This window comes from Cibotium barometz, chromosome 3 (genome assembly GCF_041138505.1).
Source record: "Cibotium barometz isolate CiBa-2024 chromosome 3, ASM4113850v1, whole genome shotgun sequence".
Taxonomy (NCBI): Eukaryota; Viridiplantae; Streptophyta; class Polypodiopsida; order Cyatheales; family Cibotiaceae; genus Cibotium; species Cibotium barometz.
Window position 1 is genome coordinate 2,746,878 of NC_141048.1, and position 27,977 is coordinate 2,774,854.

The 27,977-nt window shown below is 38.4% G+C and overlaps 1 pseudogene; it reads right to left on the reverse strand.

Annotated features, from left to right (window-relative positions):
• Positions 1 to 12,501: 12,501 nt before the first annotated feature.
• Positions 12,502 to 13,457, reverse strand: LOC147639601 (uncharacterized; annotated as a pseudogene).
• Positions 13,458 to 27,977: the final 14,520 nt, after the last annotated feature.

Sequence of the window (27,977 nt, forward strand, 5' to 3'; positions counted from 1 at the left end):
CATTAGTTTTTGATTCTCTTGGGACTACTTGGCATGTCACCTCTGTATCTCAAAAATTTTCTCCTTCTATAACCTCCAAGAAGATTGATATCTGACACCTCAGCTGCAGCTGCATAGCTAGAGTAGCAAAGAAAGTATCCTACTCTTGAGGCATTGAAACCTGCAGCATATCCAAAGATTCTAAGAGCAGCACTTCTCTCCAGAAGCAAAACCTTGTTAGCATTTATTTGAAGGGGAGTGTATCCCATGAACCTTGACAACACCTTCAAGGCAAATATTGGCAACTCAGCATCTTCAGAGAAGTTCATGTGGAATGCACAGAACACAGCCTTATCCAGTGTAGGCAAGTAGTGCATGAGAGCAGATGAAGGCCTTCTTGACCTAGTGTCTGTAGATTTCACTCTGCTGCCTCTAGCTCTTCCTAGAAAATCATCCTTATCAAGCAATTCAATCTGCAAGACAAAAACCTCAATTTAAAAAAATTACAATCACAATAACATTTTACAAAAGATTAAATGGAAGCTACCTTCTGCAACTCATCCTCAATTACTACTTTGTCTTTCATCAAGTTGAATGAGCCAACCCTTTCCACTTTATCAGAATCTGCCTGAAGCTTGAAATCTCTGCCAAAAGACTCAATACCTAACTCAATAAGCCTGTTCTCAAAATCCTCATCTCTCAGGGAAGGTTTCCCCTCATCCACTTTTTTAAGGCACAAGGCAAGTGCATTAGTAGCAGGGATAAATGAGTGGTCAGATGTTTGCAAATCAAGTGCCAAAAACTCTTCCTTTGACTCTACTTCTGTATCAATAAAGTCTTTGGCCACTTCACAAGCTTCTGAAATTGTTGCAATACAGTAGTCTTCTCTGATATTGAAGAGACATTGAAGATAGAACAGAGGAATAAAATCTTTCTCATTGATATAGAAGAAAGGAAGGTTTGGAAGAGTAATAGAGGATTCAGATATGCTTGCTTCCTCTGAGGGCTCTTCAGTAATAGTGAAAGCCCTAAATTCTGCAACATCAAGATTGGCACTTTCTCTCTCCTCAGCTTGAACATCAATTTCTTCCTCTTCTAAAATCTCACTTTTCTCTAACTTTGAGACTGTGGTGACATTTAAGTTTTCTTCCTCATTCTCTGCATCAATTTCTGGTTGTTGCTCTTTATCCTGTATTTCTGCTTTCAAAAATAGGAAGAAAAGAAAGGAGACATCCTTGGGGACAAGGTTGCAATGCTTTTTATGGATTGGACAAGAAATGGATGAAGGGCATGTGAAAGAGGTTCTATTTGAAAATCTACTGAACCTCTTTGTAACTTTGGCTTTCTCCACTGACAGCTGTGTAAAATCTATAAGGTGACAAAAATCATGGTCTCCGATACGAAAACAATGAGCTTCAATTGACATTTCAAATTTTTTGTACTCATCTTCAAGAATGTCCTTAAGCTTCAACAAAACATCTGAAAGAGAAAACCTTGCATTGAATATCTCCACTGCATCAACGTATATCTTCATATCATGACCATCTTGCAAAATAGCATTCAAGAGTTTTTCACTTGGGCTTTCTTCAACAAGTTCATGTCGACCCGCAACACTTTTACTCATTGAGATATTTGAGAAAAATGCTTGAATAATTCTGATGAGTCCGAACGAAGCGAAAATGAAAGGTCCAAAAAAAATAGAATTCCTCTATCGCTTGGTGCGGGCTTTGGCAATTCCAAGGTCCCAAAAAAAAATATTGAGTTTTGCAAAATAGGGCTAGGAAGACAGTATGGTGCACAGCTTGATTTGACGCAAATAAGTGGTCCAAAAATGGGGAAAAAAATTGAAAGAGAGTTTTGAAGAATATTTGTAGCGTGATAAAAACACCTTAAATAGTGACCGTTTATGCCACGTGGCAAAAATGATTGTATGACACGTGTATCTAACGGTCCTTTGTACGACAGATTCGAGGTATAAAAAGTTAATTTTGTTGAAAATATTCATATTTTTCACCGACACTGTATCAAGCGAGACCAGGCCACCTTATTTCCCCAAACCTACTTTTTCATTTCTTTCCCATATCAAGCGATTGCACCTTTCCAGGACATTCGGAAATCTTCAATCACTTCGTTCCGTCCTTTTCTTGATTGCCCGAATCAAGCGATTAAGCTTATCTGACATTTTTGGATTTGCCTCATCGCTTCGTTCGGGACTCCTTCATTTGTAATTTCTTGAATCAAGCGATTATCCCTTTCCATTATCTTTGGATTCGCTCTATCGCTTCGTTCGGGCCACCTTATTTTTTTGTCTTATTATACAAATCTCTTCATCGGGTCTCTTTTTTTAAGCTTCAATGGCAAGGACAAAACAGACTGCAAGGAAAGTCTACCCACCTTTGGAGACTGAAAAAGCTGAGGAAAAACCAGGACCTTCCAAACAAGAAAAGCCTCTTCCAAAGCCTCGTGCGAGGGCGACAGCAAGAAAGAGATTAAATTATCAGGTGAAGTCCTTAAGAGAGATAAGAGCAGCACAGAAATCTACTAGTCTTCTCATCCCTCGACTGCCATTTACTCGGGTTGTCAGGGACATATCAGAAAGGTTAGTTGGCAAAATGAGAAACACAAATCTTCAGAAAGTGCGATGGGAGACCCAGGCCCTCATGTGTCTTCAAGAGGCTACTGAAGATTTTTTAATCGACTTTATGAATGATGGCTACATTGCTGCTGCATTTGCTCATAGGATCACTCTTATGAGCAAAGATTTTGTGCTTGTGTCCAGACTTAGATATAAGTTTGAGAAAGCTTTGGAGCCCATTCCAAGTCAAGATATGAGAGCTTTTGAAATTCTTAATATCCCTCCAGCAAGGCAACCCAAACAATCAGTTGTTATTGAAGATATTTCTCATACTTATGATACAAGAAAAGCTCAGGATATCAAAGAAGAAGTTGAAAAAGAGAGAGAGCAGGAGAAGATTACAGAGGATGCCATTCTTTCTCAGCAAGCTGAAATTCTCCATGCATCCAATTCAGAGCTTTATCAGAATGTGACAGGTCAAATGATAGTAGATGTGTCCATGCATGGAGAGGATGAGGTTTATTATGACATTGCCCCTGAAGACACAAGTATGCTTGTGAATCACAATATTGAGATATCTGACACAGTCCTCTTCATCTGTCTGAGGTTTGTGTGGATTTGCTTTTGTTTTCTTGATGAATTTCTCAGACTCCATATTTTGTTGACATGTTTTGTTTGTGTCTCCAGATGTCTTATGAGGGATCTTCATGAATCAATGGGTGGCTGTGCAAGTGACCATTCTTAATCCCCTTGTTACACAGTGCCTTTTCAATAGGCAAGGAGATCTTGCAAGTTTTCTCAAAAACTTTGATATGCTTACCTGCAATTACATTGTATACCCTTATGTTGAAGTGTAAGACTCATACTCAATTATCTTTTACCTATAATAGACATTACAATATTCATAACTAATTGCAGTATTCATCTTATCACAGAGGCCATTGGAGTCTTATTATCTTCAATCTATTGGATAGAGATGTGATCTTTATGAACTCTTTAGCATCCATTCATGGGAGAAGTAAAATGTAAGATTCAACTTTTCCATGGTTTATGTTCCAGAACAATTTCTTGTATGTTTTCAATTATTTGGTTGACCCTCAATATTTTATGCTTGCAGTGCTGCCAAACTTATCTTGAGTTTTCTAGGTTCTACCTATGTAGACTACAAACTTGAAGATTTTAAGTACTACAATTAGGAAGTTCCTTTGCAGAAAGACTCAACATCTTGTGGATGGATGGTGCTTGCTAATGCTTGGAGATATCTTGAGTCAAGATTTAGAATGACAACACTTACTGTAAGTTCATGAATGAAAACCATTGATTGATTTAGTGAATACATTTAGTGACCTATTTTCTTACTTTCTTATTTTCTTTTGTCTTAGTTGCATGAGTATCCGGATTCTTGGGTAAGTTGGGTAAGGGAGAAGGCAATGTCCATGGTTTTGAGCAGATCCATCAATCCATATGATCCTGATTCTCCCTTTCCACCTAATAAAGGAGCCAAGGATACAACTTCAAAGAAAAGGAAAAGGGAGAAGAAGGAAAGCAATGTCAAGGATGACTCATCCAAAAAGGAAAGCAATGTCAAGGATGACTCATCCAAAAAGGAAAAGACCTCTGTCACAAAGAGAAGAAGAAGAGAAAGAAGAGCCCTACTAAGAGCAGATCTTCCAAGGGGAAAAAGAGCCATTCTAAAGAGAAGACCCATTCTAAAGGAAAGATCCCTCAGGCTACAGAGAAGAGCCCTACCCCTCCTGCTAAAGAGAAGAGCCCTAGCCCTCTTGCTAAAGAAAAGACCCATTCTAAAGGAAATATCCCTCAGGCTACAGAGAAGAGCCCTACCCCTCTTGCTAAAGAGAAGAGCCCTAGCCCTCTTGCTAAAGAGAAGAGCCCTAGCCCTCTTGCTAAAGAGAAGACCCCTAGCCCTCCTGCCAAAGAGATGAGCTCTTCACCAGCTCAAGGGAAGACTCCTATCAAGGAGAAGATCCCTAGTCCTCCTGCCAAAGAGAAGAGCTCTTCTCCAGCTCAAGAGAAGACACCTATCAAAGAGAAGACCCCTGTCAAAGAGAGGAGTGCTTCTAAAGGTCTTCCATTTCACTCACCAGTGAAATTTAAAATTCAGAAGCGTCGTTTATCCAACAAAGGTAGTAAGAGGGCAAATGTTGGCTCTCCATTAAATTTCTTTTTCATGTTCCCCAAGAAGACTGCCAAGTCTCCAAGGCCAACCTCCAAAGAACCTTCTCCAAAACCAGACCCCACTACCAAATCTCCCTCGCCAACACCTGAAGGTCTCAGAGAGGAGCCCAACTTACCACCATTAGAGGAATTCACTCTAAAGTCTTCCTCTCCAACACCTTAAGAGCTGAAAACTTCAGAACTTGAACCTCAATCAGCAAAATTTGATCGAAGCAAACAGAAGAGAGAAATATTCTCTAAAGATGCAGGGTCATCTCATGCCAAAAGGAAAGTTGATTTTGTTGAGTGATTCCACAAATTGGCTTTTGTTTTGTTCATTTTGTCCATATGAACACACCCTTTTTGGGACAATATTCTGTACTTTAATTTTCACCAACCAAATGTAGACTTGTAGATAATTACAACGATTAGAGAATAATTGAAGGAACAACTTGAACGTTGGGATCTTGTGACTCTCTCCTCTACTCCAACTTGCAAGATAGATTTCCTTAGTTACATAGTTAATACTATATAACTACCCATGTAGGACAATTTAAAAGTTATTTTTCGCCACTAGGGATAACTTTTATTTTACATATACATGCATACGTATATGTACATATATACACGTACATATATACACGTACATATCCATAATCTATCTAGTGACTTAGCCACTGGCTTAGCTTCGTGCCTCTTGTATATACACTCCTCTTTTTTTTGGTACTTGAAGCCATAAGACGTGGCTTAGCTTCGTGCTATATGTACATATAAGCACTTTTTGAGCTATGAATTAACATACACTCTTTTGATTTTTTTTGGCTTTCAATTTTCTTGTGCAACGTTCTATCAATTAATGCCTTGTGAACTAAACGTTTTGGAGTTGTAATGTTTTATTTGAAATTGTAATTAATGTCGGCCAGAGACGTGCTTGCAAGAGTGCTAATTAAAATGCAGTTGGGTGTAAGAATTGAATTACACAATGTGGAAATGGGATTCCTGTAACTACATAGCATACACAACATACACAGCATTCTCTTCAAGCACACCAAATTTAAAAAATATTATGTAGCGCGTCTATAAATTCATCTATATACAGGTTTGTCTGTTCGAGAAGCGTCTATTTGCGCGTCTACAAAAGCGTCTATAAACACATCTATAAATGCATCTATAAATGCATCTATAAATGCGTCTATGCATGCGTCTATTTGTTTTTTAAAATTTATAGCAGAGCGTCTATTTACGCGTCTATACGCGCGTCTATAGACGCGTCTGTTTGCTATCTTTTAGACGCTCCTTTAGACGCAGGTCTGTAGACACGCTAATATACGTGCAAATAGACGCGCCCGTAAGAGTTTTTTTTAGTTGAGTAAACGCGTCTGTGTGCGCGTCTGTAGGTGCTTTGTCTTGTTGTGATTTCATGCTTCACGAGGGTATAGAGTTGGGTACTAGGGATTCTTCTTTTACACACTTTCAAAAGCTAGTGACCAAATGTGTAGCACATGAGTTACCACATTGCATGCCTACATGTGGATGAGCTCATGGGAGCATTTTGGTGCGACACATAATGTGTCATCTACTTGAGCTAGGTGGCAAGCCTAAGCATATGAAGCCTTAAAAAATTTGGATAGAATATTGCATCTATAGCTTATCATTAAGAATGTAAGAAATTACTCAGATGATGTTACACCACAAAATGACTGAGTTGAAATGATAACAATATGTATGACCATTGTTATAACAACAACTGAGCTGAAGCTAGATGCTGAGATTAATGCTAATGCCAATTGAGGAATTGTTACTTCTATCAATCCCAAATGAGATTCAAGAATTAATGTGAAAGCACATTATGGGGGTAATCTACTATACTCTTATCTTGGTTACCTACATACCTAGTAGAAGGAGATGTGATGTTCCTACAATCTACCATCATTATTATAATTTGTGTGAAATACTAGAGGCTAGAACTCAGTGTCTATTTCACCAACCAAACATGGACTTGTAGAGTCCATGTTGATGGTGGGTAGTGAACTTATTTTGTGCATTTAGTGGTATGTTCCTACAATCTACCATCATTATTATAATTTGTGTGAAATACTAGAGGCTAGAACTCAGTGTCTATTTCACCAACCAAACATGGACTTGTAGAGTCCTATTTGATGGTGGGTAGTGAACTTATTTTGTGCATTTAGTGGTATGTGGGCTTCATAGTGGAGGGTGAAGTATCCAAATCACATCTCCAATGCCCATCACCTCTTGCTAGCAAATTTTTAGAGTTGGTGATAAGGAGAATGGTTTTGTAAACCATGGTGGTGACAAGGAGACCTAGCCACAGTGATTAGTGTTGCTAAAGATTTAGATGCAAGCAACTCTAGCCCAAGAGTCTTGGACTCATTCAGCATATAGATTACTAACTTTAGAAACGACACATGCGTAGTTGCCAGCTCTGTAAGCTAGTGACCAAATATGCAGCACACGAGTTACATCACTACATGCCTACATGTTGATGAGATCATGGAAGCATTTTGGTGTGACACAATTTGTGCCATCCACTCAAGCTGGGTGTGGCAAGCCTAAGCATATGAAGCCTTGAAAGGTTTGGACATGATATTGAATCTATAGCTCATCATTAAGGATGTAAGAAATCACTTAGATGTAACACCACAAAATGACTGAGTTGAAATGATAGCAATATGTATGACCACTATTATAACAAACAATTGAGCTGAAGCTAGATGCCGAGATTAATGCAAATGCCAATAGAGGAATTGCTACTTCTATCAAGCCCAATGAGATACAAGAATTAGTGTGAAATCACATTATGGAGGTAATCTACTATACTCTTAACATGGTTAGCTATATACTTAGTAGAAGGAGATGTGATGTTTCTACAATCTACCATCATTGTTATAATTTGTGTGAAATAAAAGGCAATGTCTATTTCACCAACCAAACGTAGACTTGTAGATAATTACAATGATTAGAGAATAATTGAAGGAACAACTTGAACGTCGTTGGGATCTTGTGAGATCAATTGACTCTCTCCTCTACTCCAACTTGCAAGATAGATTTACTAATCAAAAATATTATATTTAAGCATAAAAGATTAGCATTAATCCATTAAACATTATGAATCACTAAAAGCTTAGTTTTAAGAAAAAAACCATTGATTAAAATGCTTCCCAAGCATTAGAAAGGTTGGAAAGATGATTACCATTGAAAAAGATAGAAAAACATCATTGATTTAGGCTTACCCTTTGTTTTTTGCTTGATTATTTAGAGAGAAGTGAAGCCCCCAAGAGAAGCTTGGCCACCAAGATGGAGAGGGTAATCTCCAAGAGTGGATGAAGATTAGTGAAGCTCCAAAGCTTCCCAAAGGAGAGTCAAAATAGAGGGATAATAAAATTACACTAATTTGAAAATTATACTAGCATGTAAATACCCAAAGATAAAAATACAAAGGAATGAGAGTCTATTTATAGGTGAGGGAGGCTACTAACCAAGTCCAACTAGGTTCTAGAGGCTTCCAGATTCAGTTTGGACAAGATTTGGACCAGTTTGGCTAACTTTTTTTTATCCAGTTTGAAGGAGGAGAGAGAAGAGATGAAATATCTGATTTTTTTGAATAAAAAATATGGAGTAATGATGTGAAATAAGCACCTCCTTCATGAGCCCCCTCTCTCCTTACTGAGGTGTCAAAATTTTATTTTTTTACTAATAAACCTCATTTTTTTATTAATAAACCCAGTACTTAGTCAACTCTTCATCTTATGTGAGAATTTACTCATTTTTGGGAGATTTTCTTTTATTCTTTGCATTTTTCTTAGTGAAACACTTTGATTAATCCTATTGGCTCTTTAGAACACTCTTTGGACCTTAATCAAATTTTTTTGAAAATGTGGACTTTCAGGCTAAGGTCTCTAATACACATATTCAATCAATTTCTAATGTACATTGGAAAATTATTTTTGAACTTCTGTTTCAAGGGAATTCATCTTAGTTATAAGGAGAAACTTTCTATCCAAAAATATCTCAAATTTGAATTATCTCTCTATTTTCTCTCTGTAGGCCAAAAACAAGGAAAAACAAAGTTTTCTTGCATTCTGAAATAGAAAATGGTTACAGGGGAATGAGAGGAGAGCTTATACATATTTTAGGATTGAAGGAAACCTTACAATCTCCATGAGAGACCTATTCTTCCACTCAGCCACACCATTTTGCTAAGGTGTGTATGGCACTGTAGATTGAATCATGCTTTTTCAGCCATATATGCATGAAATTCCTTGGACATATACTCCCCCCCTCGATCTGAATGAAGGTGCCAACTTTACATTCACATGAATTTTCAGCCATAGATACGAAGTGCATAAAGTACATAAAAACCTCTGACTTCTGCTTTAATGGATACACTCAGCTATATCTGGAGTAATCATCAATAAAAGTGACGAAGTAGAGATATCCCCCAATAGATGGCGTCCTCATAGGACTGCATACATCACTATGTATAAACTGTAATTTCTTAACAGATCTCACAAATCCATCCTTTGGAAATGATGCCCGATGCATTTTACCAAGAATACACCCCTCACTTACATGTCTAGTAGGGGTCTCAAGAGGTGGCAACTCAGACACCATATCATGCCTTTGAAGGCTTAACAAACTGCCATAATTCAGATGGCCAAATCATGCATGCTATAATTCTCCACACTCATAGCACGAGTCATAGAGACTAATCAAGGATCATGGTGCAACTTCTCAAATACATCCATCTTATATAGGCCATGAAACAAGGTACCTGAGGCAATGATAGAATAACCATCATTTCTATCCTTAATTGTACTTCTATCATCCACAAATTTCACCATCAAGCCTGACAAGGCTAAGGCTTAATATGACCAAGTTCTTCTTAATTCCTGGCACATATAAAACTTTCAAAAAGAGTAAGTACGCCCCCATTTTCAGTAGTGTGAGCACAACTCTGCCAATTCCTTTAACAGGATATAAGGAACCATTTACACATGTGATGGTTCCTGCACTTGGGACAGATTCCAAAGATGACCTTTTTGTGAAGTAAATATACTTACTAGCATCCGATTTTGCCACTGACATGCATACATCATGAACAGAAGAGTCATAACTGCAATGTACAGTGCATGCCCAATAATCTTTAGAAAAACTAGCAGATTCCTTCTTCTATGCACTTGCTGCTGCAGATGCATTAGCCACAACCATGACCAATTCTTTCTTTTTCTCCTTCTTTAGCCTTTTCTTGCACTCATGTATGTAGTGCCCTGGTTTCCTGCAAGAGTGACACTTGCCCTTCTTTTTAGGCTTATCACCTTCTTTCTCTATATCCTTAACTGAGGATTTTGGCTTTGGCTTATAGCCACCATGCGGAAGAAGCTTTACCTTTGCCTTTCTAATTGGCAACAAAAGCTTGGTCACCAACTCGCATATAAGATCTGTTTTGCCTAGATTGCTCTTCTTGCAAGAGCACTGAAACCATCTCATCAAATGTAAGGGCATTTGGATTTCCCTTCATCATGAGTCTAAGGGTAGAGACAAAACTCTGATAAGAATCCGGCAATGCATTGAGAACTGTGGGCACCAATGTACTATTAGGATATATCTCAGTCAGACTAGCAAGCTACTCCTTAAAATCTTTGATCTTGGCCAAGAAGCTGTCCATTGAGTCTCTCTCATTCATGTGCTTAGACTCCAACTGTTTGCGCAAATATGCCACACGTGCCTCATTGTGCACCTGGTATAAAGCAGCAAGTGCATCCCATGCCTGTTTTGAAGTCTTACTTCATCGAATATGAGGAATAATGCTTCGCTTCATAGAAAGTGCAAGCAATGCATGTGCCTGTGCATCTCTTCCATCACATCTTGTTTGAGTAGCAGTGGGAGTTACTGGTGGTGCATGTAGAGGAACCAAATCTGTATCAAATTCTACTTTAGATGTACCTACAGCACCTGGTGCACTAGTAGTTATGAAACAAGACGAGTTTCACTAACACTGACCACATTCCAAAGGCCTTTAGCAACCAATACATGCCTCATGATATAGGACCACAATGGGTAGTTAGTCCCATCAAGTTTGTCCTCAGTAGACAACATGTTGAATACATCACTACTACTAGCCATGACTTTCTACCAAATGCAAAATCTTTCAACACACTGCAAGTACTAAGTATTCACTAAATGCAACCTTGGATGGCTCTGCCAACTGACTAAATCACTTGTAAAGTGTATGAAAATTAACACAGAGTAGAGAATAGAGTGTTACTGGCAAAAGTATAGATCTTAGTTTATGGTTTTATCTTACTAGTTTTAATTTTTTTTGGTTTTATCTTACTTTATTGCACCCTTGGGTACCGGGTTAAAGCCTACGCATAGGCTTCCATAAAGGATTATACCGCACAGGCTTGCAAGCTCTATGGATAGGCTTTATGTATGGATCTTACAAGCTTTATGCATAATCTATGCATAGGCTTTATGCATAAAGCTTGCATAGGCTTGCAAGCTCTCTGCATAGAGTTTTATGCATATTTATGCAAGCTTTATGCATAGGCTTCTTGCAAGCTCTATGCATAGGCTTGCATAAAGCTTATGTTTAATCTACTAATTACTTTGTTTAATCTTTTATTTTATAGCTCTTGCACTAATCCTTTCCTTCGTCTTCACAAAAAAGAGGTAAGCACCCTTGGGTGCTGGGTGTAGGTTTAGCTAAGGTTTTCCTCTATGCATAGGGTCTATGCATAGAGTTCTATGTGTAGGCTCTATCTGTAGAGCTTTGTGCATAAGGCTCTATGCATGAGCTGTATGCATACGACTCTATGCGTAGGCTCTACACGTAGGCTCTATGCATAGAGATTTATGCATAGACTCTATGCATAGAGATTTATGCGTAGACTCTATGCATAGGTTCTATGCATAGGCTCACTTGCATTCTTCTTAGTTTCTGTTTTTTTGAAGTTTATGTTTGTCTTTTTGAGTTGGTGATAAGGGGAATGGTTTTGTAACCCATGGTGGTGACAAGGAGACCTAGCCACAGTGATTAGTGTTGCTAAAGATTCAGATTCAAGCAACTCTAGCCCAAGAGTCTTGGACTCATTCAGCATATAGATTACTAACTTCAGAAACGACACATGCACAGTTGCCAGCTCTGTAAGCTAGTGACCAAATATGCAGCACACGAGTTACATCACTACATGCCTACATGTTGATGGGGTCACGGGAGCATTTTGGTGTGACACATTTTGTGCCATCCACTTAAGCTGGGTGTGGCAAGCCTAAGCATATGAAGCCTTGAAAGGTTCGCTCATCATTAAGGATGTAAGAAATCACTTAGATGTAACACCACAAAATGACTGAGTTGAAATGATAGCAATATGTATGACCACTGTTATAACAAACAATTGAGCTGAAGCTAGATGCCGAGATTAATGCAAATGCCGATAGAGGAATTTTTGCTTCTATCAAGCCCAATGAGATACAAGAATTAGTGTGAAAGCACATTATGGGGGTAATCTACTATACTCTTAGCATGGTTAGCTATATACTTAGTAGAAGGAGATGTGATGTTTCTACAATCTACTATCATTGTTATAATTTGTGTGAAATAGAAGGCAATGTCTATTTCACCAACCAAACGTAGACTTGTAGATAATTATAACGATTAGAGAATAATTGAAGGAACAACTTGAACGTTGGGATCTTGTGTCTCTCCCCTCTACTCCACCTTGCAAGATAGATTTCCTTAGTTACATAGTTAATACTATATAACTTCCCATGTAGGACAATTTAAAAGTTATTTTTCGCCACTAGGGATAACTTTTGTTTTACATATACATGCATACGTATATGTACATGTATACACGTACATATCCATAATCTATCTAGCGATAGAGAGCGCGCGCGAGAGCTATATAGGTTTTTATATGGTTACAAAATGGTTGCGTGAACGAAAGATCGGCGGTCATTCAAAGATTAATCTCACGGCACACGATACATACATTGTTACACACAATCACAGCAACAGGTGTAACAATCACAGCAACAGCACATGTAGAGAAACAGAACCATTTTTTTTTTTTGGGAAACGCAGGTCTGGCATTTGTGCATGCATGTCTCACGTGCACGGAGAGTGATTATTTATTTTATTTCTTATTGGGCATCCTGCACAAAGCCTGTTGACGTCCACATGCTGCTAGGCGCGAACGTTGGAGACGTAAACACCGAGGCGATCGATGTTGGTGCCGGCACCGCCGAAGAAGCCAAGAATTTGGGGTCGGACAATCTGGCCATTCCTGGCACTCGAAAACTGGATGGTGACGGTTGAGGCAGAGAGGCCCACAGCCACCACGCCAATGTGGTTAGGATCGCCGGAGAAGTATCCGGAATCACGAGCGACGGTGACAGAGATGTTACTTAACGCCTCGAGCGCCCCCGTTGCCGGGTTGAACTGGATCTGCGCCGTGAACGAAATGAAAAGCAATATTAAAAAGACGAGTTAAGGTAGAAGAACGTGACGTAATTGTGAGAGGCGCTCTCTAACTCGTTACTCTCCTACCTCCTTTGTGCTTCGTGCTTCCGTTGCCGTACACAACCTCCAAGCCCCGGAGTATTTCCGTGTAATAAATGGTGACCTTCGAAACACCTGAGTTATGCCATCCGTCTCGTCGAAGGCGTCACCGCCAGCGCCCCCCCAAGGCCCAAGAATCATGAAGCATCAGCCTGCAGAATCATGAAGCATACTAATTATTCAATTAGCTACTATAACCAGCTATACAAGAGGCTAAAATCAAATATCATACCAATTAGAAGTTGATGATATATTGTTCGCCCTACGTACTTACGTGGGCAGAACTAGACATCTCGCTAAATCTGTTGTTGTTGTGGAGGAAAGGCGTTGTTGGTGCCGATACGCTGGTGTGCCGAGCTCTACTTCTTATGTATAGCCGGAAGACTCGTCGTGGAGTCGAGGAGGACATGATCACCGACCTAAGCTGCTAAGCATTTCTCTCGTGCTCTGTCCTGCTAAGCATTTCTCTCGTGCTCTGTCCTGCCTCCGCCAGCTTGTCCGTACTCTCTCTCTCTCTCTCTCTCTCTCTCACACGCGCGCGCGCGCAGACACACAAACTCTCTCTCTCTCTCTCTCTCTCGTTTAATAGCACATGCTCATGCTGATTTGTAATCCACACCAGTCTTTCTCTCGTTCTCATGGCCAAAGTACGCGGTCCAGTCTTTCTGCCAAATTACGCGGTCCTTTGTGGGTCACCCCTTCGAGTACACATGCTGATTCATAATCCTTATTACAATCCACACAAGTCACTCCTAGCACAATGCTGATTCTTTCTTTCGTTCTCATGGCCACATCACGTGGTCCTTTGTAGGCACGCCAGGGTGGTTCGCCCCTTTGAGTACACATCTACACCAACAAACACCAAAATTAATGTATATCTTTATTTTTCTCTTCATTTTCTTCAATATAAAGAAAGTGAAGAGAAATTTGAAAAACCTCCCCAAAGAGAAGAGATTCTTTCTCTTCTTCCCTTTATTCTTCTTCTCATAAGGACAAAAACAAGAAAAGTATTCTTCGACACCTCTCTCTTCTTCCTCTAGTATAGAAGAAGGAAAGATGGCAATGACATGGCATAAGATAAAAAAAGGTAAAGCAGAGAGATGACTTAAACTATTGACCTTTCTTTGATGACATGTTTACATTATTAATCTATTTAGAAAACCAAACAAAATAAAACATAAGACAAATTCAATAACCTAAAAATATTCACAAAAGATAAGTGATAAGTAGGGGTAATGAGCGAGGGTAAGGATACTACTCCCCCATTAGGATTCTCGGAGTAGGGTGCATGTACATTCTCCCATCAGTGTAGGAGGAAAAAGGGTAAAGAAATGGGAGTGGTGGTGCGTATAAAAACTCAAAACTTTCACTACAAGAGATCTACCCATAGTAATGATGTGCAATGTTTTTGTCGAGATAGTTTTTTTCAAGTATGCGATCTCTTGGGCCTTAGCATTATTGTCAGTAGAAGATTTCGGTACTTGCATCGATATGTGGGTTGAAATGTGTGTCGATATTTACATCAAAATTTACTTACAACTTTTTATCAAAAATATTAGTGAATATATTTGATTTTAGAATATAATAGAAATTTTATGATTATTCATCCTATATAAGGTCCATGGCTCCAAAGGCTCAATTTCTAAAATGAGGTCTACATATCTCTAATATCTCCAAACACAATATTAAAAGGAAATTCGTTACCATCCATAGAAGGATAAGAGTACTATCAGTAAATCCACTAGATGATGATGAGCCCTCCTCATGTATATATTAATTGATTCTCAATGACATCATCGTCCATAACATTTACATCATGAGCATATTTTTAGTTACTTTCTAAAGCATTGGGGGTGTTATCACCTTCTTCTATTTCTTCCTCAACATCCCTATCTTTAAATATGTGTTTGCTTCGAGGTGCAATTTATATTATATATACCACCATTTTGATTCTAACAAAGCTGGTTGGAAGTGTTGGAATTAGGGATAGGGTTGTAACAATGCACACACACAAGATAGAGAAGCTTGAGAGTACACACACTCACTAGATTAGAATGAACAAATGTGTGCCAGATACAAAAGCTAAGTACACACCCCAAAATGATTAGATAAGAGTGTGTACATATGCATGGGGAAAAAACCTCATAGTGAGGGAAAAAGTGCCATGACGGTCCTAAGTGTGTTCACACACAATACTACCATATAATGCTACAAATCCCCCCTGGAGTCATAATGTGAACATGTATAGGATATGCTCGATCAATCCTGAAAAGGTAGTAAGCCCAAAGCTTTACGAAAAGCTTTGAACTTTTCATAAGAAAGAGCCTTTGTGAATAAATCTGCCATGTTGTCATGTGTAGGCACATAGAGACAAAGAGGATCTCTGCTGTAGAGAGTCTTTCCCTAACAAAGTGGTAATACACCTCAATGTTCTTAGTGCGAGCATGAAACACTCGGTTCCTCGCTCAACAACTCCTGCGCTCTGGCTGTTAGTGAAAATCGTAGTACTATACGACTGTCCAACACTCAAATCGTAGTACTATACGACTGTCCAACACTCAAATCAACCATAAGACATCTGAGCCACACACACTGAATTATAGCTGCCCTCCTGTACTCAGCTTCAGAGCTCGAAGTGGCCACTGTAGGCTGCTTCTTGCTCTGCTGAGCCCCATAAGACATCTGAGCCACACACATTGAATTATAGCTGCCCTCCTGTACTCAGCTTCAGAGCTGGAAGTGGCCACTGTAGGCTGCTTCTTGCTGCTGAGCCCCATAATATACCTGAATCACTAAGGCAAAAGCAAAACCCACTAGTGGACACTCGTGTGTCATAACATCCAGCCCAATATGAACCACTAAAAGCATGCAGTTGTGACTCACCCCCCTTTGGATAAAACAATCCAAAATACTCAGTGCCCTACAAATAGCGAAAAACTCGCTTGATAGCCTACCAATGCTTCGTACTTTGGCCATGCATAAATCTTCTCAACTGTGAGACCACATACTGTATATTTGCCCTCGTGTTGCATACATATAGAAGGGACCCAACAGTCTACTGATACAAACTAGCACCAAAAGAGTCTCTTGCATCTTGAAGACTAAGTCGAGTACCTATCTCCATAGGTGTAGCCACCACAGGTTTACAGTCTTCAAGATTAAACCTCTTTAATAGCTTTTGTATATATTTAGATTGCAGCAAAATAATGCCATCATTGCGCTGCATAAACTGAATCCCTAAATTATAATGCAAGGACTCCAAATCTGACATCTCAAATGATGACCTGCAAATCAGCCTTAAAGGCTGAAATCTGATCTATATCAGGTCCCGTGAGAGCAGCATGTCATCAACATATAGAATGATGACAAAAAAATGTGTCCTTACTCCTCTTCACATAGAGGGTACTCTCTGTTGGACTGTTGCAAAATCATTTACAAACGAAGTATGCATGAATCTTCTTATACCATGCTCTAGGAGCTTGCTTAAGGCCATAAAGAGCCTTTTTCAACCTACATACTTTAGACTCTTCTCCTTTCACATCAAAACTAGGAGGCTTCGATACATATATGTCCTCATGTAAGTCACCATTCAAGAATTCAGTCTTAATGTCCACCCATGATGTGCTACCAAAGCAATGAGACACCATGGTAGTCATACAAGATGTGGGTGCAAAGGTCTCATCATAATCAATGCCCTTTTGCTGGGCATACCCCTTTGTAAACAAGTCTGGCCTTGTAGCGATCAATGCTACCATCTTCTTTGCGTTTTTACTTGTAAACCCACTTAGTACCAATTGCCTTCTTGCCATGAGGTAGATCTATCAAATACCAGGTGTCATTCTTGAGTATAGAGTTATACTCATACTGCATAGCATGCATCCAATGATCATCATCATGTGCTTCCTCAAAGGAAACAGGCTTCTCCTCATTACATAAAGTAGAAATGAGAACATGATCCACATGAGAATAATCTGCATGATGAGAACCTGCACGAGTTCTGCTAGGTAAAGAAGCTGCCAACTTGCTATCCCTCAATGTTTGCACAAGCCATTTTGGCATATGCCTAGATTCTTCTATGGCTGCTCTCTCCTCATCATCCACTACATTCTCAATAATTACCTCATCAAAAGACTAATTTGCAAGTTGATTTTGCACATGTAAAGGCTGAATTTCAATACTTGGTTGAGCATTCAATTGCTCTATATGGCTGCCCTCCATTAAACAAAGGTAGGAGTGAATCAAACATGTCCTGTGAGCATACATTCTACTGTTTTTTGTATGAAAGCAGCATGGGCTAAACTGAGTTTTTGACAAAACAATATCTCTACTTAGCAAAATCCGCTTTGAGGCTGGATGGTAGAGTCTATATCCCTTGCTTTCTGAATAGTATCCCACAAATATGCATTTAAGTGCCTTATCACATCAAGCTTACTACGTTGTTGCTCAGGCATAAGACGATAATAAAGACAACCAAAAACACGCAAATGAGCCACAAAAGGCTTCCTGCAAGCTTCAAAAGGAGTTTTAGACTGCAAGACCTTGGTAGCGCATTTGTTCAACACATAGTTTGTGCACTTAGTTGCCTCTAACCAAAAACCATGAGGTAAATCTTGGGCTTTCACCATACATCGTGCCATCTCCATGTAGAGAGACCTATTCTTCCACTCAGCCACACCATTTTGTTGAGGTGTGTATGGCACTATACATTGATGTCTTATGCCTTTTTCAGCCATATATACATGAAATTCCTTCGACATATACTCCTCCCTGGTGGATATGAACAAAGGGTGCCAACTTTACATTCACGTGCATTTTTAACCATAGATACGAAGTGCCTTAAGCACATAAAAACCTCTGAATTCTGCTTTAATGAATGGAGTAATCATGAAAAGTGACGAAGTAGAGATATCCCCCAATAGATGATGTCCTCATAGGACTATATACATCACTATGTATAAGCTGTAATTTCTTAACAGATCTCATAGATCCATCCTTTGCAAATGATGCCTGATGCATTTTACCAAGAATACACTCCTCACTTACATGTCTAGTAGGGGTCTCAAGAGGTGGCAACTCAGACACCATATCATGTCTTTGAAGGCGTAATAAACTGCCATAATTTTAATAACCAAATTGTGCATGCCATAATTCTACATCACCTATTGCACGAGTTATAGAGACTGAGCAAGCATCATGCTGTAACTTTTGAAATACATCCATCTTGTATAGGCCATGAAACAAGGTGTACTTGAGGCAATGATAGAATAACCATCATTTTTATCCTGAACTGTACATCTATCATCCGTAAATTTCACCATCAAGCCTAAAAAGGCTAAGGCTGTAGCAAGGTCTTCCTAATGCCTAGCACATATAAAACTTCCAAAAAGAGTAAATGCGCCCCCATTTGTAGCAGTGAGCACAACCCTACCAACTCCTTTGATAGGATATGAGGAACCATTTACACATGTGACAATTCCTGCACTTGGGAGACAGATTCCAGAGATGAGAAAAAACCTTTTTGTGAAGTAATGTGCTTACTAGCATCTGATTTTGCCACTGACATGCATACATCATGAGCAGAAGGGTCATAACTGCAATGTACAGTCCATCCCCAATAATCTTGAGAGAAACTAGCAGATTTCTTCTTCTCTACACTTGGTGCACATGCATCAGCCACATCCATGCCCAATTCTTTCTTTTTCTCCTTCCCTAGTCTTTTCTTGCACTCATGTATGTAGTCCCTTGGTTTCCTGCAAGAGTGACACTTGCCCTTCTTTTTTTAGGCTTATCACCATCTTTATCTATATCCTTACCTGAGGATTCTGAATTTTGGCTTATAGCCGCCATGCGAAGAAGCTTTACCTTTTCCTTTCACCAACTCGCATATATGATTTGTTTTGCCTAGATTGCTCTTCTTGCAAGAGTAATGAAACCATCTCATCAAATGTAAGGGCATTTGGATTTCCCCTTATCATGAGTCTATGAGTAGAGGCAAAACTCTGATAAGAATCCGAGGCAATGCATTGAGAACTGTGGGCACCAATGTACTATCAAGATATATCTTATCCACACTAGCAAGCTGCTCCTTAAAATCTTTGATCTTGGTCAAGAAGCTATCCATTGAGTCTCCCTCATTCATGTGCTCAGACTCAAACTGTTTGCGCAGATATGCAACGTGTGCCTCATTGCGCACCTGGTATGATGCAGCAAGTGCATCCAATGCTTGTTTTGAAGTCTTACATGATCGAATATGAGAAATAATGCTTCGCTTCATAGAAGGTGCAAGCAATGCATGTGCTTGTGCATATCTTCCATCCTATCTTGTTTGAGCAGCAGTGGGAGTTATTGGTGGTGCATGTAGAGGAACCACATCTGTATTAGATTCTACTTTAGATGTACCTGTAGTACCTAGTTGCACTAGTAGTTGTGAAACAAGACGAGTTTCACTAACATTGACCACATTCCAAAGGCCTTTATCAACCAATGCATGTCTCATGATATAGGACCACAAGGGGTAGTTAGTCCCATCAAGTTTGTCCTCCAGCAGACAACATGTTGAATACATCACTACTGCTAGCCATGACTTTCTACCAAATGCAAAATCTTTCAACACACTACAAGTATTGAGTATTCACTGAATGCAACCTTGGATGGTTGCCAACAACTGACTGAATCACCTATAAAGTGTATGAAAATTAACACAGAGTAGAGAACAGAGTGTTACTGGCAAAAGGATGATGGTCGATGTTGTTGAAGACATTGTAGATGCTGCTGCACACCAAATCTTTGCCACTACACAACCCAAACACCCAAAATTGAGCAGAACTAATATAAAATGACGCCTTTTAAGAACATTTGTAGAAACCTTACGCTGCCCAAAATGCATGTGAATTGCACCTGAATCGTGCCGAGGACCCCAAAAACATTGTATACTTTGTATACAACACACTACAATATACTTTGTATACAACACACTACAATATACACCTTCTTCTCCTAAGAAGGTATCTAAATCGGAGACAAAAAACAGGGTCGTGAGGAGGGAGGCAGACTACTAGTACCTCTTTTTTCTATAAAGAGGGGTGCTATTGCCTTTCCATCACTCTCAGATTACAATCAAAATGTTGTCCTTTCCATTGCTATTGCCTTGATATTACAATCAAAATGTCGTCCGGACTCTCCGTTGAAGACCAGCTAGTCAACCAATGAGATCGAATTTTAAGTTTCCAGTTCACTTAGATAATTTCTCGCCAATCCATCAATATCTTCCTCGACATACGCATGGGTGTCTTAGCAGCCGCAAGCCCGTGCATCGCCTGGTAAGAACCCTTTAGGATCCTCCTTAGGTGTCCTAGCACTTCACTCAGGAGGACTGCTTCGTCGGCCCTCACCCATCGTACCGAAAGCGCACCATTTTTCACCATACTGAGGCTGGTCATCAAGACCTTGGCAGGCTTTGTCGTCAAGAGACGTCCTTCGATGACTCCCCGCTAGTTGTTGCAACAACGTAACTCTCCTTAGATTAACCCATAAGCCAAATGCTTCCTCTAGCATTCTGGCATCAAACAGTCCTTTTTCAAAAATAGAGTTTGTATGAAAGTAAGAATTTCCTGTTGAGTTTTATTTGACAAGACTCTTTTTCTTAAAACCCAAACTTTCTTAATGAAAATCACGAATCTCGTATCTCGGTGATCCACCCATCAATTACAACAAATTTATAAGTCATTTCTCAACGATTTCGGGTCTTAGGGAAAACTTCTCTAAATCAGCCGGTTATCCATTCTTTGTGTACTGAAGAAATGGGAATGGTCACAAGACTTGGTTTAATTTTTGATTCAAGAGATGGGCAGGCATCTTACTGACCCACCTTTCTCACTGGCGCAATGTCTAACCCTGAATTACTCGGATTTAATCTTAGACTTATTTCCTAAAGATTTTTCTCTTATTTATCTGATAAAATAACTGTGGTTTCTAATCGTAAGGGTAAAATCCCCAAAAAAAACTAAAATTCATTCATTCTTGGTCATAATACTTTTATTTGAGAATAATGGAATTTTAATGAGGAGATTTCTTTTTCTGTGTGACTGATATAATATGCATACATCATTTTATTGAATTATTCTCATAGCAATATTCTAAATTATTCTTTTCTCCAATTGAACCTCGGCATCAATATGCCCTACATTATTTATGTACTTTCTCTTTTAACACTGAAACTAATTTATGCATTTTTCTAATTAAAAGTACGATGAAAATTTCTTTTTTTTAATAAATAAATAAAAATACCCATGTATATACATAACATGAATATACCTATTTTGAAATATACCAAAAATTTCTCTTCTAATATTTAAAATGTATGTATATAGAATATCATGAAAATTTCTCTTCTAATATTTAAAATGTATGTACATAGAATATCATGAAAATTTATCTTTTTGCATCTAAATTTTTAGGCATGCACATACTAAAAAAATAATATAACAAACATTCCTCTTTTCTCTATTTAAACATTTATGCATAAATACTATAAATGTATTTTCCATAAATGCAACAAAAATCCCTCTTTTATCCTGAATTAAAATGCTTATGCATAGAATATGATGAGAATTTCTCTTTTTGAATTATCAAATTTATGCATAAAAATTAAATGCATTTTTTTATGGTAAAATTTTGCCATAGCTTCACTGCATTTTTTGAAAATACTCAAAATTCTACTTCTAAATTTCAATACATAATGGTGGGACTTCCTCTTTTAAACTAAAAATTTATTATGCATACCTAAGCATAATTATGAGCATAATTACATTTAACCTCTTGTTTATTTTTAAAATATCCATTTATCATTCCTATAAGAAAATAATTACAAGAATGTTAGAATAAGCCCTTTTTCAACTGCTTAATCTCTATCTCTAGCTTGTTAAGCCTAGAGTTTTGGTTAAGAAAATGAGATTAACACTAAGATCCATCATTCCAAGAAGGATTCAACCAAAAAGGTGAGTATTCTTACAAAAAGAGAGATTTACTAATCAAAAATATTATATTTAAGCATAAAAGATTAGCATTAATCCATTAAACATTATGAATCACTAAAAGATTGGTTTTAAGAAAAAAACCATTGATTAAAATGCTTCCCAAGCATTAGAAAGGTTGGGAAGATGATTACCATTGAAAAAGATAGAAAAACACCATTGATTTAGGCTTACCCTTGGTTTTTTGCTTGATTCTTTAGAGAGAAGTGAAGTCCCGAAGAGAAGCTTGGCCACCAAGATGGAGAGGGTAATCTCCAAGAGTGGATGAAGATTAGTGAAGCTCCAAAGCTTCCCAAAGGAGAGGCAAAATAGCTCTAGGTATAATAAACATACACTAATTTGAAAATTATACTGGCATGTAAATACCCAAAGAAAAAAATACAAAGGAATGAGGGTCTATTTATAGGTGAGGGAGGCTACTAACCAAGTCCAACTAGGTTCTATCTAGGCTTCCAGCTTAAGTTTGATGTAGTTTGGACAAGATTTGGACCAGTTTGGCTAACTTTTTTGATCCTGTTTGAAGGAGGAGAGAGAAGAGATGAAATATCTGATTTTTTTGAATTAAAAATATGGTGTAATGATGTGAAATAAGCTCCTCCTTCATGAGCCCCCTCCCTCCTTATTGAAGTGTCAAAATTTTATTTTTTTACTAATAAATCTTATTTTTTAAATTAATAAACCCAATACTTAGTCAACTCTTCATCTTATGTGAGAATTTACTCATTTTTGGGGGGTTTTCTTTTATTCTTTGCATTTTTCTTAGTGAAACACTTGGATTAATCCTATTGACCCTTTAGAACACTCTTTGGACCTTAATCAATTTTTTTTGCAAATGTGGACCCTCACGCTAAGGTCTCTAATACACATACTCAATTAATTTCTAATGCACATTGAAAAATTATTTTGGAACTTCTGTTTCAGGGGAATTCATCTTAGATATAAGGAGAAACTTTGTATCCAAAAATATCTCAAAATTAAATTACTTCTCTCTAGAATATTTTCTCTCTCTAGGCCAAAAACAAGAGAAAACAATGTTTTCTTGCATTCTGAAATAGGGAATGGTTACAGGGACTGAGAGGAGAGCTTATACATCTTTTAGGATTGAAGAGGAACCTTACAATCTCCATGAGAGACCTTTTTTTCCACTCAGTCGCACACCATCTTGCTGAGGTGTGTATGGCACTATACATTGATGCCTTATGTCTTTTTCAACCATATATGCATGAAATTCCTTGGACATATACTCCCCGCCTCGATCTGAATGTAGGGTGCCAACTTTACATTCACATGCATTTTTAGCCATAGATAGGAAGTGCCTAAAGCACATAAAAACCTCGGACTCCTGCTTTAATGGATACACTCAGCTATATCTGGAGTAATCATCAACAATAAAAGTGACAAAGTAGAGATATCCCCCAATAGATGGTGTCCTCATAGGACCGCATACATCACTATGTATAAACTGTAATTTCTTAACAGATCTCACAAATCCATCCTTTGGAAATGATGCCCAATGCATTTTACCAAGAATACACCCCTCACTTACATGTCTAGTAGGGGTCTCAAGAGGTGGCAACTCAGACACCATATCATGCCTTTTAAGGCTTAACAAACTACCATAATTTAGATGGCCAAATCGTGCATGCTGTAATTCTCCATCACTCATAGCACGAGTCATAGAGACTGATCAAGGATCATGGTGCAACTTCTCAAATACATCCATCTTATATAGGCCATGAAACAAGGTACCTGAGGCAATGATAGAATAACCGTCATTTCTATCCTGAATTGTACTTCAGTCATCCACAAATTTCATGGTGCAACTTCTCAAATACATCCATCTTATATAGGCCATGAAACAAGGTACTTGAGGCAATGATAGAATAACCGTCATTTCTATCTTGAATTGTACTTCTGTCATCTACAAATTTCACCATCAAGCCTAACAAGGCTAAGGCTAAAACTGACCAAGTTCTTCTTAATTCTTGGCACATATAAAACTTTCAAAAAGAGTAAGTACGCCCCCATTTTCAGCAATGAGCACAACTCTACCAACTCCTTTGATAGGATATGAGGAACCATTCAGACATGTGATGGTTCCTGCACTTGGGACAGATTCCAGAGATGACCTTTTTGAGAAGTAAGGTGCTTACTAGCATCCAATATTGCCATTGACATGCATACATCATGAACAGAAGGGTCATAACTGCAATGTACAGTCCATGCCCAATAATCTTCAAAAAAACTAGCAGATTCCTTCTTCTTTGCACTTGCTGCAGATGCATTAGCCACAACCATGCCCAATTCTTTCTTTTTCTCCTTCTATAGCCTTTTCTTGCACTCATGTACGTAGTGCCCTAGTTTCTTGTAAGAGTGACACTTGCCCTTGTTTTTAGGCTTATCACCCTCTTTCTCTATATCCTTAACTGAGGATTTTGACTTTGGCTTATAGCCACCATGCAGAAGAAGCTTTACCTTTGCCTTTCTGATTGGCAACAATAAAAGCTTGGTCATCAACTCGCATATTAGATTTGTTTTGCCTAGATTGCTCTTCTTGCAAGAGTACTGAAACCATCTCATCAAATGTAAGGGCATTTGGATTTCCCTTCATCATGAGTCTAAGGGTAGAGGCAAAACTCTGATAAGAATCCAACAATACATTGAGAATTGTGGACACCAATGTACTATCAGGATATATCTCATCCACACTAGCAAGCTACTCCTTAAAATCTTTGATCTTGGTCAAAGATTTTAAGGCAAATTGTGGGCACGAATGTACTATCAGGATATATCTCATCCACACTAGCAAGCTACTCCTTAAAATCTTTGATCTTGGTCAAGAAGCTATCCATTGAGTCTCTCTCATTCATGTGCTCAGACTCTAACTGTTTGCGTAGATATGCAACACGTGCCTCATTGCACACCTGGTATAATGCAGAAAGTGCATCCCATGCTTGTTTTGAAGTCTTACATGACCGAATATGAGGAATAATGGTTCGTTTCATAGAAAGTGCAAGCAATGCATGTGCATGTGCATCTCTTCCATCCCATCTTTTTTGACAAGTAGTGGGAGTTACTGGTGGTGCATGTAGAGGAACCACATCTGTATATCAAATTCTACTTTAGATGTACCTGTAGCACCTAGTTGCACTAGTAGTTGTGAAACAAGACGAGTTTCACTAACACTGACCACATTCCAAAGGCCTTTAGCAACCAATACATGCCTCATCATATAGGACCACAATGGGTAGTTAGTCCCATCAAGTTTGTCCTTAGTAGACAACATGTCGAATACATCACTACTGCTAGCCATGACTTTCTACCTACCAAATGCAAAATCTTTCAACACACTACAAAGACTGAGTATTCACTAAATGCAACCTTGGATGGCTGCCAACTGACTAAATCACCTGTAAAGTGTATAAAAATTAATACAGAGTAGAGAATAGAGTGTTACTGGCAAAAGTATAGATCTTAGTTTATGGTTTTAATTGTTTATGGTTTTATCTTACTTTATTGCACCCTTGGGTGCCGGGTTAAAGCCTACGCATAAGCTTCCATAAAGGATTATACACAGGCTTGCAAGCTCTATGGATACACTTTATGTATAGATCTTACAAGCTTTATGCATAGGCTTGTTTAATCTATGCATAGGCTTTATGCATAAAGCTTACATAGGCTTGCAAGCTCTTTGCATAGAGTTTTATGCTTATTTATGCACATAGGCTTATTTATGCACATAGGCTTCTTGCAAGCTCTATGCATAGGCTTGCATAAAGCTTATGTTTAATCAACTAATTACTTTGTTTAATCTTTTATTTTATAGCTCTTGCACTAATTCTTTCCTTCGTCTTCACAAAAAAGAGATAAGCTCTCCTTTTTGTTTAATTGCTTATTCAAGTTGTACCTTTATTGCACCCTTGGGTGTTTTGTGTAGGTTTAGCTAAGGTTTACCTCTATCCATAGGGTCTATGCGTAGAGTTCTATGTGTAGGCTCTATATGTAGAGCTTTGTGCATAAGGCTCTATGCATGAGCTTTATGCATACGACTCTATGCATAGGCTCTACACGTAGGCTCTATGCATAGAGATTTATGCGTAGACTCTATGCATAGGTTCTATGCATAGGATCACTTGCATTCTTCTTAGTTTCTATCTTTTTCAAGTTTATGTTTGTATTAAAATATTGTGACTGTGTTTTAATTAAAAAATAGCTAAAGCAGACTGGGGAGTCCTCTGCAAACTCCCCAGTCTTCCCCAGCTTATTTTTTCTAGGCAGTTCTATCGTTGCTCAGTATAGCAAAAACAACAGTGAGATTTTGCTACTGAACAATGAAAGATCGTTGGCTGATGAGCAGTGAATTTTTGTTGCTAAGAAGTGATCCCATGCAATAAAAATAGCAGCATTTTTAGCAATGATATAGGCCCAATATCTTGGTACCCTTCTAGTTATAAAAGCGCTGCTATTTTCGCTACAACAATATTATTCAGTTGTAGTGATTATTTGTGGCTGCTTGAAGATCTCATGGGTGCTTTTTGCTAATTGTGGTCTGAAGCTAATCCTGTATTCATTCAACTGGTTTTCAACAAGACGTATAAAGAGGGAAGATGAAAGGGATGAAAAATTTATCACATGTTGTGCACTCCTGGAAAATGTGTAACCTATAGAATAGTTTTGTTAAAGCTAAGGAAAAGATGATTTTCTACCTTCTTAATTTCTTGAAAGTAAGATTGAACACATAAGAGCTTCACAAAATTTGAGTCTTCTTACCCACACACTTGTTTGCACTTGTACCTACTTGCCCTTCCTCGTCATTGTTTTTCATGCCCTCTTTTACCATGTGTATCAGCATACCCTTTCTTTGTTTCTCCCTAGACCTTATTAGAGTGTTGCGTTCTTTTAAACCTCTTTATTTTTCCCTCAAGTGCTTGCATCTGGTTTCTCCTTCTCATTCCTTGTGTAACTTTTAATAAATTGTATACGTTTTTAGAGTAAAGTCTTAAATTGTATACGTTTTTGGAGTAGAGTCTTAAATTTAGGCTCTCAAATATGATATCTCTTTTAACAAGGACTCCGAAGGTCCATGCAACCTCCTAAGAGAACATTAGGAATTTTTAGGTCCCAAAGAGGGCCTCTTGGATTAACTTTTGATTAGGGATGGACCAATAGGAAGAGGGCTGGGTTTACATTTTTGACTTCTTTGACCCTAGGGTCCCTAGGCTTTGGTTTGCTAATGGGGCCTAATTACTAATCTTGTCCCCTCTCAGTGTAACATAAACACACCTTTAACAACATGCTAATATTGGATTTTTTGTTTCAAATTTTCTTATGATTCTCCAATTTCTTATGTCTCTTTGCAGATATTTTCCCCTCTAATTATGTTGAGGAACAACCACTCCAAAGCCTCACTGGAGTTTTCTATGCTATGCATGCATCCATTGGAGAGGCAATGTTTGTATCTCTCAAAGCCCAAGTGATCTTGTAAGAGAACAATATCTTTTTCTTTTCTCACTCATATTTTGTAGATAAAAAACCAAGTTTATTTGGCAAGCTAGAAGAGATCCCCAACCCCCCTCTTAACAATCCCGAATGGCCCAAACCTGATGCTTGGACCATCTTATGCTTGGAC